This window comes from Nyctereutes procyonoides, unplaced genomic scaffold (genome assembly GCF_905146905.1).
Source record: "Nyctereutes procyonoides isolate TBG_1078 unplaced genomic scaffold, NYPRO_anot_genome, whole genome shotgun sequence".
Lineage (NCBI taxonomy): Eukaryota > Metazoa > Chordata > Mammalia > Carnivora > Canidae > Nyctereutes > Nyctereutes procyonoides.
The window spans coordinates 10,196,234-10,210,276 of NW_026575030.1; the positions used below are offsets into that span (position 1 = coordinate 10,196,234).

General features: G+C 37.4%; 1 protein-coding gene across 1 annotated transcript in view; it reads right to left on the reverse strand.

The window, feature by feature from the left end:
* Window positions 1-14,043, reverse strand: part of CLASP1 (cytoplasmic linker associated protein 1) — a 266,188-nt gene that overhangs the window by 245,579 nt on the left and 6,566 nt on the right. The window lies entirely within an intron of this gene.

A 14,043-nucleotide genomic window follows, 5' to 3' on the forward strand; every position in this document is an offset into this window, starting at 1 on the left:
TTCTGAATTCATTTACATATACAAATGAGGAAAGAGTCCAAATTAATTATTTTGCATGTGGATATCCATTTTTCCAGGCACCATCTGTTGAAAAGACCATTCTTTCAAGGGTACCTGGGTGGCTCAGTTGGTTGAGCAGTGGACTCTTAGTTTTGGCTCATGTTAGGATTTCATGGTTCTTGAGACTGAGTCCTGTGTGGGGCTCCACACTCAGCGGGGAGTCTGCTTAAGGATCCTCTCTCTGCCCCTCCCCCTATGTGCACACACCTTCTCTCTCATAAATAAATCTTTAAAAAAACAGAGAGAGAGAAAAGAAAGAAAGAAAGAAAGAAAGAAAGAAAGAAAGAAAGAAAGAAAGAAAGAGAAAGAAAGAAAGAAAAGAAAAGAAAGAAAAGGTAGGTTCATTCTTTCCCCAGCTATCTTAACATCTTTGTTGAAAATCATTTGATTGTAAGTTTAAGGTTTCACTTCTGAACTTACATTCTAGTCCACTGATGTATAAGTCTATTCTTGTTATCAATACTAGACTCTTGTTTCTGTTTTTGGTTTGGTTTTGTTTTTTAAAGATTTTTTATTTATTTATTCATGAGGCACACAGAGGGAGAGGCAGAGACATATGCAGAGAGAGAAGCAGGCTTCCTGCAAGGGAGCCTGATGCAGGACTCGATCCCAGGACCCCAGGATCACTCCCTGAGCTGAAGGCAGATACTCAACCACTGAGCCACCCAGGCATCCCAATACTAGACTCTTGTGATTAACTATAGCTTTGTAGTAAGTTATGAAAAGTCCTCCAACGTTGTTCTTTTCTTTTTTCAAAAGATTTTATTTATTTATTCATGAGAGACACAGAGAGAGAGACAAAGACACAGAGAGAGAAGTGGGCTCCCCACAGGGAGTCCAATGCGGAATCCCCAGACCCGGGATCATGCCCCTAGCCAAAGGAGACACTCAACCGCTGGGCCACCCAGGCGCCCCCAACTTTGTTCTTTTTCAAGACTTTTTTGGCAATAGGGGTCGCTTGTATTTCCATATGAATTTTAAGATCAGCCTGTTGGGGGATCCCTGGGTGGCTCAGCGGTTTGGCGCCTGCCTTTGGCCCAGGGCGCAATCCTGGAGTCCCGGGATCGAGTCCCACGTCAGGCTCCCAGCATGGAGCCTGCTTCTCCCTCCTCCTGTGTTTCTGCCTCTCTCTTTCTCTATGTCTATCATAAATAAATAAATCTTAAAAAAAAAAAAAAAAAAAGAGCAGCCTGTCAATTCCAACAAAATAGCCAGCTAGGATTCTAAGTGAGTATACCAAAACTGTAGATCAATCTGGGAAGTATTGCCATCTTTCACAATATTAGGTAATCTGAATCTGACTCATGAATATACGATGTCTTTCCATTTATTTAGATCTTTAATTTCTTTCAATGATGCTTTATGGTTTTCAGAGTATAAGTTTTACAATTTTTTGTTAACTTTATTCTATTTTATTCTGTTTTTATAATTCTTTTTGCAGCTATTGTGAATGGAATTGTTTTCTTAGTTTCATTTTTGGACTGTTCATTGCAAGTGCATAGGAATATAACTGAATGTTGTTCTTTTTTTTTTAAGATTTTATTTATTTATTCACGAGAGACACAAAGGGGGGTGGGCAGAGACATAGGCAGAGGGAGAAGCAGGCTCCATGCAGGGAGCCTGACATGGGACTAGATCCCAGGTCTCCGGGATCACACCCTGGGCTGAAGGCAGTGCTAAACCACTGAGCCACCTGGGCTGCTCCTGACTGTTGTTTATTGATCTTACATCCTACAATCCTGCTAAACTCCTTTATCAGTTCTAATAGGATGTTCTACATACAAGATCATGTCACCTGCAAAAATGATTTTACTTCCTTTCCAATTTGGATTCATTTTCTTTCTTTTTCTTGACTAATTGCTCTGGTTAGAACCTTCAGTACAATGTTGAATAGGAGGGGCATAAAAGGACATCCTTGTCTTGTTCCTGATCTCGGGGAGAATGCATTGTGTCTTTTTTCACTAACCTGGACATCAGCTGTGGGCATTTGGCCTTTATCACATTAAGGAAGTTCCCTTCTATTTCCAGTTTGTTGAGAGTTTTTACCTGAAAAAGTTGTTGGATTTTGTCAAATGCTTTTCCTTCAGCTACTGAGATGATAATATGGTTTCTTTTTTTCATCCTTTATTCTATTAAATGGTATATTACTTGACTTTCTGATATTAGAACCTTGTATTTATGATATAAATCCTACTTGGTCATACCATATAATCCTTCTGATACACTGCTGGATTCAGTTTGCTAGGAATCTGTTGATTTTTTACATCCATATCAATAAAAGATACTGGTCTGTAATTTTCTTGTGATGTCTTTGTAAGGCTTTTGTAACACAGTAATAACATGCTCGAAGCATTCCATCCTCCTCTTTATTTTGAAACAGTCTGTGAAGAACTTGCATTTGGTGCATATGGAAGAATCACCAAGTGTGAAGTCATCTGAGCCTGGGCTCCTTTTTGTTAGATGTTTTTGTTCTCACCTTCTTCACACTTATTATTGATATTATCAGATTGTCTGTTTTTCTTGAGCCACTTGCAGTAGAGCCTCTCTAGAAATGCCTGATTTCATCTAAGTTATTTAATTTGTTGGCATGTAATTGCTTATAGTATTCCCTTATAATCTTTTTTATTTCTGTAAGGACAGTAGTGATGTCCTCTCTCTCATTTGATTTTATTAATTTTATTAGTCTCTGTTTCCCTTGGTCAGTCTAGCTTAAGGTTTGTCAATCTATTTATCTTTTCAATTTTTTTCAACTTTTTTTTTGTTTATCTTTTTCAATTCAATTGAATTTTCAAATTCAATTTTCTGTTGATTTTCACTGCTATTTTTCTCTATCATTTATTCCTAATCTAGTCTTTATTTTTTTCTTCTGCTTGTTTTTGGTTTAGTATGTTCTCTTAGTAGTTTAAGATGAAGTTTAGATTATTAATTTAAGATCCTTCTCCTTTAACGTATTTGAAGCTACAAATTTTCCTCCTGAGCACTGCTTTCATTGCATTCCCTAAATCATCGTATATTGTTTTATTTTTGGCATGGAGTACAGTAGGTGCTCAATAAACATTTATTGTTGAGCAAAGAATGAATTTTGTTTTTTTTTAATTGTGATAAGTTGTACATAGGACTGACCATTTTTACCATTTTTAACTGTACAGTACTGCTATTAAGTGCATTTTATAATTTTCTTTGCATTTTCCTCTTTTACTCACTGATGATTTAGGACTATGTTATTTAATTTCCACATATTTGTGAATTTCCCAATTTATCTCTTATTTATATCTAACTTCATTGTATTGTGACCAGAGAGAGAACATAATTTGTATGATTTTCATCTTTTAAAATTTATTGAGTCTTATTTTATGGCATAACATATGATCTATCCTGGCGAATGTGCCACATACACTTGACAACAATGTATATTCTATTGTTACAGAGTGCACACATTATTCTACATATGTCTGTGCCTTAATGATTTAAGAATCTGTTTGTACGTAGACCAAGTTTAAGAAAAAAATTCTCTATTATCTAAATCTTAAGGGATCCCTGGGTGGCGCAGCAGTTTAGCGCCTGCCTTTGGCCCAGGGCGCGATCCTGGAGACCCGGGATTGAATCCCACGTCGGGCTCCCGGTGCATGGAGCCTGCTTCTCCCTCTGCCTATGTCTCTGCCTCTCTCTCTGTGTGACTATCATAAGTAAATAAATAAATAAATAAATAAATAAATGAATGAATGAATCTTAAATTTTTCATGGTACTCCCTACTTTTCATACTGCTTACATATCTCATATTCACATATTTTAAAAATCAGGTCTCCCCTTTAAAAATAAAAATCTCAGTTCTGGTACCATATTAAAAGCTGGTTTCTAAGAGCAAAACCTACGAAAAAGGTAAGCTAAAAAGATACTTGCATGATATTTTTTTAAGAGGTTTCTGAAACATGAAATCCTCACACTTAGGTGAATAAGAAGAGAGGGAAGCATTTGATATGTCATTTGATAGCATGACAGCTGACATGGCCATCCCAAATTTCCCAAGGGAGCAGGGTTACACTCAGTTGAAAAAAGAAAACCCTATTAAGTACTGGTTATTCAATGTGAAGACAGAAGGTATAAGAAGGCTTGGGGTAGAGAACAGGGAGAGTTACCATTACTGCATAAAGTCAAACTATAAAGAAGTAATGCAGCCGTAGTTAAAATTTGGCTTTTGTTTCAGCACTATAGAATAAGCAAGGCAACTTCACATTTGAAACAGCACTTTCTAATTCACTAAGTAATTATACAAATAGTACTTTCCTTTATCCACTCCCAAAACCTCTCTATATGACTGTTACTCTCCTCCTATTTTACAGAAGAGTTAACAGATTCAGAAGCAAAGTAACTTCCAGGATCACCCAGCACACATGAAACAGAATCAGGATTTGAACCAGAACTCCAAATCCAGGGCTATTTCCATTAAGTCACAGCTATTGCTTCTTACCAATACAGATGGGTCTCTGTGTACTTTAGAGACCTATATATATATTTATAATTTAGGAAGGAGATTCACAAAGGAAGGATACATCCACCATACTTAATGTAACCAAAATAAGAGAACAGCCTGAATCGAGAGAAGCAACTAGAACCTGGCACAGTACCACGTACTAAGCAAGTACTCCATCATGAACAAATGAAGAACCATATGCATCCCCACAAGTAACTCTAGGCGAGTAATCAGCAATCTTTAGTTCACAGGGTTTAGGATTTCCTGCAGATGCTGATGGCAAGCCAAAGGGATTATCATTAAAAAGAAAAAGAGAAAAAAGAATGCATAACCACTGGGGGACACTAGGTAAAGGATAAACAGAAACTGTACTATTTCTGCAACTTCTTGTGAATCTGTAAGTATCCCAAAATGTAAAGAAGACAAAAGTGAAAAGATACACATGATATGGACAAGTGCTTGGCGCTAGTTTCCTAAGTTCACTAAATACCTACTGTGCCAGACAATCTGCCCAGCACTGCCTTCAAGGCAAGCTCCAAGTTCACTAGGGAAAGAAAGACAAGAGAACAATCTATTTTAACACAGTATATCAAGGTGCTTTCTTATAAGACTACTTTTCTGATGACTCCCTAGTTAACAAGGGAAAAGGAAATACTGCAACAATGAAACAAATATAGGGGCACCACTGAGCAAAGGTCTGTCTTATTTGTAAGCTGGCATGAAAACACATGCTTTGCTTACTCTCACCCTCCCAATCATTTCCTTTGCTTCCATTCTTGGCTCCAACAAGATTTATACTGAAGACACAGAATCTGACCAACTGGGAAATCCCACAGAGTCACAGAGCCTTCAATAATAAGGAGTCATGTGGTTGAAGAAGACAGAGAACTGAACTGAAGGCTTCAGAGATTCATTTATTCATTGACAAATCAGATGGTATTAGGTTTAGCTTCAAATCTTTCTAATGCAATAAAGTGAAGCAGCAAAGAAAGAGAATTTGGAATATCAGCCAGGTGATGACAAAGACTACTGAAAAGTTTTCCATACAGCTTCCTACCCGCCCCAATGAAACCATACTTCAAGCATTACAGACTTTAAGACTGTACTTTATTAAGCTTACACATAAAGCTAGAGGAAATTCTCTATATTTCTCAGATCTATTATAACAGAACACTGCTATTATTAAAATGACCCTTGTACATTCATATTTTATGGCCTTAGGGAAAAAAAATTCCACAAGAAAAACAAAAAGAGATCTGTGCCTTAACCATGTTAGTATATATTGAATCATACCCACAGACACTCAGTTTCCAAAATGAGTTGTTACTGCCTCTGTATTTTTCCAGCATGATTTATTCCTATCCATCACTAACACCACTTTCTTTAAAATATCAAAAGACATGGGGCGCCTGGGTGGCTCAGTCAGTCAAGCATCTGCCTTTGGCTCAGGTCATGATCCCAAGCTCCTGGGATCAAGCCCCACATCAGGCTCTCTGCTCAGTGGAAGGCCTGCTTCTCCCTCTCCCTCTGCCTGCTGCCCTGCCTATCGTGCTCTCTCTCTGTTAAATAAATAAATATCTTTTTTAAAAAATAGAATACTTAAAAATAAAGTATCAAAAGACATAACGCTCACTCTAGTCCTCCATTTAAACAAAAAGATCAGTTGAGAATGTAATTGGATATAATCAAACATGCTTTAATACACTGACAAGAATAAAATTCATAACTATCTAGGACAATTTGGAAACATCTATTGATAACCTATAAATAAATGTCTTGATCCCACAAGTACAAATCTAAGAATCTATGTAAGGAATTAATCCACCAAGTACACTGAAAAGTATATATAAAGTTGTTCACTGTGGCTGTCTGTGCATGAAAATTTTTTTTTGACTTTTTAAAAAAGATTTTAAGTAATCTCTACCCACAACGTGCAGCCGAACTCACAACCCTAAGATCAAGAGCTGCATGGTCCACCAACTGAGCCAGCCACGCTCCCCCATGGAGAACTTTTTCAATGAAAATAACCTTAAATATATAAGAACAAGGAATTGGGAAAGAAATTCCCAAACAACATACATCCAAACAACATACCATGCAGTCACTCTATAGTAAAGATACGTTTTTCATGGCCTGGAAAAATATCTATGGTGAGTTTGCTGAAAAAAAAAGCAAGCTAGAAGGGTACCTAGCATGCTCAGTTGGTAGAACATGCAACTCTAAATCTCAGGATCCTAAAAAAAAATAAAAATAAAAAAATAAATCTCAGGATCCTAAATTCAGGCTCTATGCTGGATACAGAGTTTACTCAAAAATAAATAAATACATACATACATACATACATTTTCAAACAAGCTAGAAAACAGCATGCTTATGATGTCACAGGTTTATAAAATACAAAGTAGTCATATCCTGCATGCACAAAAAAATACGGACAGAAACAATATGCCAAAACGTTATTATATTTTCTAAAGTGAAAATGTACTATTTAAAAAATTTTAAAAATACATGTTAAAAACAATACTAAAAAAAAATCGTACTAAAAAAATAATACTAACAAAACAATGCTGCAACCTATATATACACATCAAGGCTTATGTATGCATAGAATATCTAGAAGACCATCTAAAAAACCAGAAACACTGGCTGCCTCTGGAAATGGATGTGAAAGAATGTGGAGAAAAGGTGGAAGAAGAGTGACATTTCACTCTCTAGCCTTTGTACCTTTTAAGTTTTTTTGACCGTGTATATTATCTAGTCAAAGGAAATATAAATTTTAAAACATTAAAGTACAATAATATTCTTTCTAGTTAAACCTAATATATACAGAAAGTTGTTTGTAAAGTCAAATTTAATTGTAATCATAAAACCATACGCATCACCAAGAATTAAAAACTACAGGGTGGCCTGGCTGGCTCAGTGGGTGAGCATGTGACTCTTGATCTTGGGGTCATGAGCTCAAGCCCTGCATAGAGCTTTAAAAAAACCGAAAACTATAAAAAGAGTCAGTTATTCAGCAAATTGTCCATCTCTAGTCCTCCTCTCTAGAAGGCAACCTTGGTAACATATAAGGAAACAAAGCTTATTTCTGAACCTCATATCCAGCCATGGAATCTTTGCAAAGTCAAAAACAGAAAAACAAACAAGTAATGAGAAGAAAACAAGTGCTTGATTCGTTTTTTATCACTGAAGCATAGCCACATTTTAACTGAAAAATGACATGACAAAACAGTTATATACTTTTATAAAATTATATTTTTAAGTATATTAACTACAGGATTCTCATACTGCAGGCTGGGTTTTATTAAAACCTCTAAGATGGGAGCACCTGGTTGGCTCAATCAGTTAAGCCTCTGACTCTTGATTCCAGCTCAGGTTGTAATCTTAGGGTCACGGGATCAAACCCTGTGTCCAGCTCCATGCTCAGCAGTCTGTTTGTCCCTCTCCCTCTGCTTCTCCCCCTGCTCACTCTCTCTAATAAATAAATTTATTAAAAAAAAGAAAAGAGAAAAAAACAACTTCTAAGATGTATGATCTGGCAATATCTCTCAAATTTTTAAAGGTACGTAACTTTCAACCCAAAATGTCAACTTAATGGGAATTTATTCATTCATGTCAAAATAAATTACTATAGAATTATTCTTTCTAGCATTATTTATAAAAGCAAGAGACCAGAAAAAAATAAATGTTTCTCAACATAGAGCTAGGTAAATTATGGTATGCCATACAATGGCATACTATTCAGCCACACTCTTCATTTAAAAAAATAATGAGGGGTGCATGTGTGGCTCAGTCACTTGAGTATCTGACTCTTGATCTCAGCTCAAGTTCTCAGGGTTGTGAGTTCGAACCCCACACTGGGCTCCACACTGGGCATGGTGTCTACTGAAAAAGAACAAAAGAGGGACGCCTGGGTGGCTCAGAGGTTGGGCATCTGCCTTTGGCTCAGGGTATGATCCTGGAGCCCCAGGATGAAGTCCTGCATCGGGCTCCCTGCATGGAGCTTGCTTCTCCCTCTCTCTGCCCATGTCTCTGCCTCTCTCTCTCTCTCTCTCTCTCTCTGTTTCTCATGAATAAATAATGAAAATCTTTAAAAAATCATAATAATGATAATAATTCTATCAAGACCTTAGGGCTCTCTGCAAGATGCTAGTTTCAAACAACCTTCTCTCAGCAATGGTGCTTTCTTGGCTTTTGTCTGTGGCCACTTCACAAAATGAGACCATGGTATTAATATGGCCAAGAGTCAGGCTCTTTACCCCACGGTCACAGCTAGGTCCCCAGCCAACATAGCTCTCTCACAAACAGAAAGCAAAAAACAAGACTCCAGAGCACCCAATCAGGGGTGGCATACCTGGTTCAGGGTCTTACATACTTCAGGTCAAAACAGGGTAAGACACATCCCTTTCCCTACCCTTAGATTAAGAGCCCTTCCCTTTTCAGTTTTCCCACAGTAGCACACTTAACTCAGAAATCCTGTCTCCTTACTTGTGTGACTGCCCTCTTAGCAGTGGAGCTCTTTGGAAACAGGGCGGAGAGCCTTTCTCTCTGTCCTGTGGCACAATAGCTAAGTGTGCTGAGTGAAGATTCTGATCAAGGCATACAGTTTCTGCATTCTTTACTAAATACCCAGGATACACCTTAGAATAACTCCCTTTATTAAATGGCAGCAGTTTTCATGAAGGCTCTGCGTTTTTAGGTCCATTTCTCAACAACATTTACCTATACCCTTTCTGCATCCCCTCCATTCACCTTACCCCATCCCAAAAGAGGTCTAGCAATCAAGTGATTATGTTCTTTACCTTCCCCAGCTGATATCCTTTCATGATTCTGCAAAATCATTAATATACAGTTAGGCTAAATATTGTTCCTTTGTCCAAACAAATGTTCCTTTAGCAATTTCAGAAATCTCCAAGTTCTAAAAAGCATGAGAGATTGGAAAGCTTTTCCCATCATGTTCACTTTAAAAATGCAGTCACAGGGCAGCGCAGGTGGCTCAGTGGTTTAGCGCCGCCTTTGGCCCAGGGCCTGATCCTGGAGACCCGGGATCAAGTCCCATGTCAGGCTCCCTGTATGGGGCCTGCTTCTCCCTCTGCCTGTGTCTCTGCCTATCTCTCATGAATAAATAAATAAAATATTTAAAAATAAATAAATAAATAAATAAAATAAAATAAAATAAAATAAAATAAAATAAAATAAAAATGCAGTCACAGGCCATAGGAAATCTCCTTGGCATGCCAATCACTAACAATAGGTAAACAAAATCAGGATCAGGCTAAACTACCATAACCATGAGCCCAAATCAGCAGCAAGAGATGCTGAGAGCCTTCCTTTTCAAAGAACCAACCCCCGCCCCATCCCCCCAGCATGGGATCCCCTGTCTGAAGGGTGATGTATTAAATGACAAAAACACTTCTTGAATCAAATTTTTTACGTATAGATATAGCTGTATAATACCTCTGGCCTTATTTATGAAGAAGTTGGGTCTATCTTTTTGTACACAGATATATGGCTATACATTCAGATACATACCAGGCCAACTTCTCCATAAAGAGGGCTAGAGGTAATGAAAGAAAACAGTCTGCATCACTTCTTTCTACTCTCCCTGGTATAAACCATTATTCTAACTAAGGGAGTTCAAGCTCTTGAATCCCTTCATTAGTTGACAATTATCCTGAAAGCATGTCAAATACAGGATTTGCTCTGACCTCTCTGATGTTATGTTGCTTAAAACTAGAAAATAAAAGATTAAATTAATTCCTTTTCTGTTTTCACTATTAATAAGGTATTGCTAAAATAAACAGTGGAAAATAACCACTGTGAGATAACCAGTATCTCATATGATGAAAGCATTTATATACTGACATACTAAGAAATACCTACTTAAGAGTCAAAACCTAGTGGAAAACAGAACACCAAAGGCCAACCTTCAAACTGGGGCTTCCCTTCACTGACATCTAGATGATAGATTACAAAATGGGACTCCTAAGGGGGTCTGATCACTTAGGACAATTAATATTAGACCCTACTGAACATTAAGGAGTTTGACATGAAGAAATCTGACAATACAGACCTAGAGAGAAAGATCAGATACTCCCCTTCACTAGTTAACTTCTGACATTTCTAGGCAAAAGAATTTTTTAATGATACTTAATATTTTTGTTAGAAAAGTAACATACACTAATAATGCACAAACACCAAATAATTTTTAAGGTAACAGCATTTCTGTATCACTCAGTGGCATATATATTTTGCTTTGGGTATTTGATTTCACTGCCTACCCTCTTTCATCCTTACCCACCCCGCCTCCCATTTTCTTCCTTCAAAACAGGGTAGGTGGATATTTTGTGTGTTACAGCTTTGCTGACATATGAGAGACATTTAATAAATGAGTTCCCTCTCTTCCTTTTAATTTTATCTACTTTTTTTTTTTTAATGTATATAGTTACTTTTAAGTGGTTTGTGTTTCAGAATAGATTGTGAGGACTTTCAGGGTAGGGTATATATTTCTTTGTTTCCCCTTTTCCAAACCTCTTTTGTCCCTGAACCGAAGGCAGATGTTCAATCACTGAGCCATCCAGGCATCCCTGGTTAAGAGTTTAATATTCAGAATATATAGGAACCCCTAAAAAGAAATCAACAACAAAAAGACAACAATGCAATCTAATAATGAGCAAAGGATTTGAATACACAGTTCTCCAAAAAAAGGTAACACCTTAGTCATGATGGAAAAACAAATCAAAAACACAGTGAGATATTATTTCACACCTATTAGAATGGCTATAATTTTAAAAATAAAATAACGGAAAACAGCAAATGTTCACAAAGAAATAGAGAAACTGAAACCCTTGTATATTGCCACTGGGGATGCAAACGGTACAGCCACTCTGGGAAAGTTTGAGTCCTCAAAAAGCCAAACAAAGAAATACCACACAACCAGTCTTTCTAGTCCTTTGGTATATACCCAAAAGAACTGAGAAGAGATTCAAACAGAAGTTTTTAAACCAATGTACATTGCAGCATTATTCACAATAGTCAAAAAGTGGAAATAACCCAAGCTCTAGCAATAATAGATTGAGATAAACAAAATGTAATATATACATACAATGGAGTATTATTCACTAATTAAAAAAGATTAACATTCTGATACATCCTATGACATGAATGAATCTTGAACACATTATGCAAAATGAATAAATCATAGAAGGACAGATATTATATGATTCCAGTTACGTGAAATATCTAGAATAGGCTAATTTGTAGTGACTGAAATAGATTATAAATTACCAGGGACTGAGGGAGAGGGAAGAAGGGGATTTATGGCTTAACGGTTATTGGGTTTCTGTTTGGAGTAATGGAAAAGATTTGGAAGCTGACTCTAATGATGGTTGCACAACAGTGTGAATGTAATTAATGCCACTGACTGCTAGTCTTAAAAATGGCTAAAATGGCCTATTTCATGTTATACCTGGTCTAATCACAATAAAAAATAAATTAAAAAGAAAAAAAGGTTACATTATGTCTGTAGTGATCAGGAGTGTCCAAGGATAAATTTCAAATCAGGGACTCAAATCTAAAAGAGACTGTAGGTCATCTTATCTTATAACCTTCATGGAAACCCTAGTGGGAAGCTTATGCCCTATATCCTTCCTGACTAGTAAGGAGGCATCTCTAGATGCCACCAGATGCTGAGAGCAGACTTTCTCCCAAGACAGCCCACTGACCTTCAATGAATGAGGAATAACCTGTGCTGGAAAAACAGAAATAAATGGAAAGGAAGCTAAAGAATCTGGGAGCCAAACTCTGCCACTTTGCAGCTGTTTGTGCACAAATTATTCAACTTTTCAAAACCGCGGCTTCCTCTCATTAGAAAATGAAAATCTCATCTGCCTTTAAGTGTTGCTCTCAGAATTGGCAAAAGCATACCTAGAAAAGGTTGGGTATTCAATCCGTGGAGGTCATTGACATTTTGACACTGGGTTTACCTACCTACTACTCCTGAGCCAACCAAAGGCTGAGCAGGACATGGTTTGGGTCTGGAGAGCTCTATGACTTACCAGAACTAAAATAAAACAAAGCAATCAGCACCATGAGCAGACTTGAGACAAGGAGATGTTTTAATGCAGTTCAACTACTCTTAGAAAGACTGGTTTATTGTTCCTAGAATGAACCAGGCTACTCTACATTAGGAAAGGCACTGCTACACAATCATTCCCTCTATACAACAGGCCTCTGTTTGTATGTCTGAGCAACCGTTCATAACAGTCTGCCTCTACCCACAGGAAAGACACACTTCTGGAAAGAAACCGAGCAGAAAATGAGCTTGAAGATAGTCCTGAGGCAGCTCACAAACTTTGTTGCTTCAGAATCACTTGGGAAATCTCTTTAAAAAGCAGATGCCTCACCCCCATCACCAGATATTCTGATTACTAAATATTTAGGCAGGGCCCTGGAGTACAAAAAAAAACATTTGAAGGTAGAAGATGAAAATGTAATTAAGATTACATTCTGATGTTGACAAACTGTTCTGTTCCACAAAGCAAAGGCTGCATTTTCCTCCACATCTGGAAATGCAAGCACTTTAGCAATGCAGGGCAGGAGTGAAAACCAAGGAAGTAAGATTATCTGCATGTAATGCCCAATATAAATTGCATACAGTTGGTTCATATAAAAGTCCATCATTACTGCTTATTCTGTCTTAAAATAAATGAAAAATAACATACCATTCTACATCTTTCAGAGTAACAAGAAATACACTTAAAACAAATTACCTGAAGTTGGTAAAATTTCTGTGGAACTATTACATTCTTAGGTTCTGGGAAAATTATTAACGGTTACAACTTTTTGGTCAGCAATCAGGCAATGTGTATCAAAAGTCACCCAATACTCACTTCAAATTTATCCTAAAGAAACAACACAAGAGAAGCAAACTATATGCAAAAAGATAGTCACGGTTGTAGTATATGTAATTTAAAAGGGGGTGAGGGGGGTACCCGGGTGGCTCAGTGATTGAGCAACTGCCTTTGACTCAGGTCATGATCCTGGGGTCCTGGAATCAAGTCTCACAACGGGCTCCCAGCGGGGAGCCTGCTTCTCCCTCTGCCTATGTCTCTCTGCCTCTCTCTGTGTGTCTCTCAGTCAGAAGAGCATGAGACTCTTGATCTTACGGTCATAAGTTCAAGCCCCACTGAGTGTAGAGATTACTCAAATAAATAAATAAACTTAAAAAAAAAAGGATACTTACATATCAAGGATCCCAGTTTCCCAAAATTTGCCATATAAATTCAAATATGACAAAGCTACTAAAAAATCTAAATGACGCATACGTCATTACATGGGAAGTAATCGCAAAACATGCAAGACCTAGTATTACTTACTAAAAAGTATATACGGGGCAGCCTGTGTGGCTCAGCGGTTTAGTGCCGCCTTCAGCCCAAGGTGTGACCCTGGAGACCCAGAACTGAGTCCCAGATCAGGCTTCCGCATGGAGTCTGCTTCTTCCTCTGCCTGT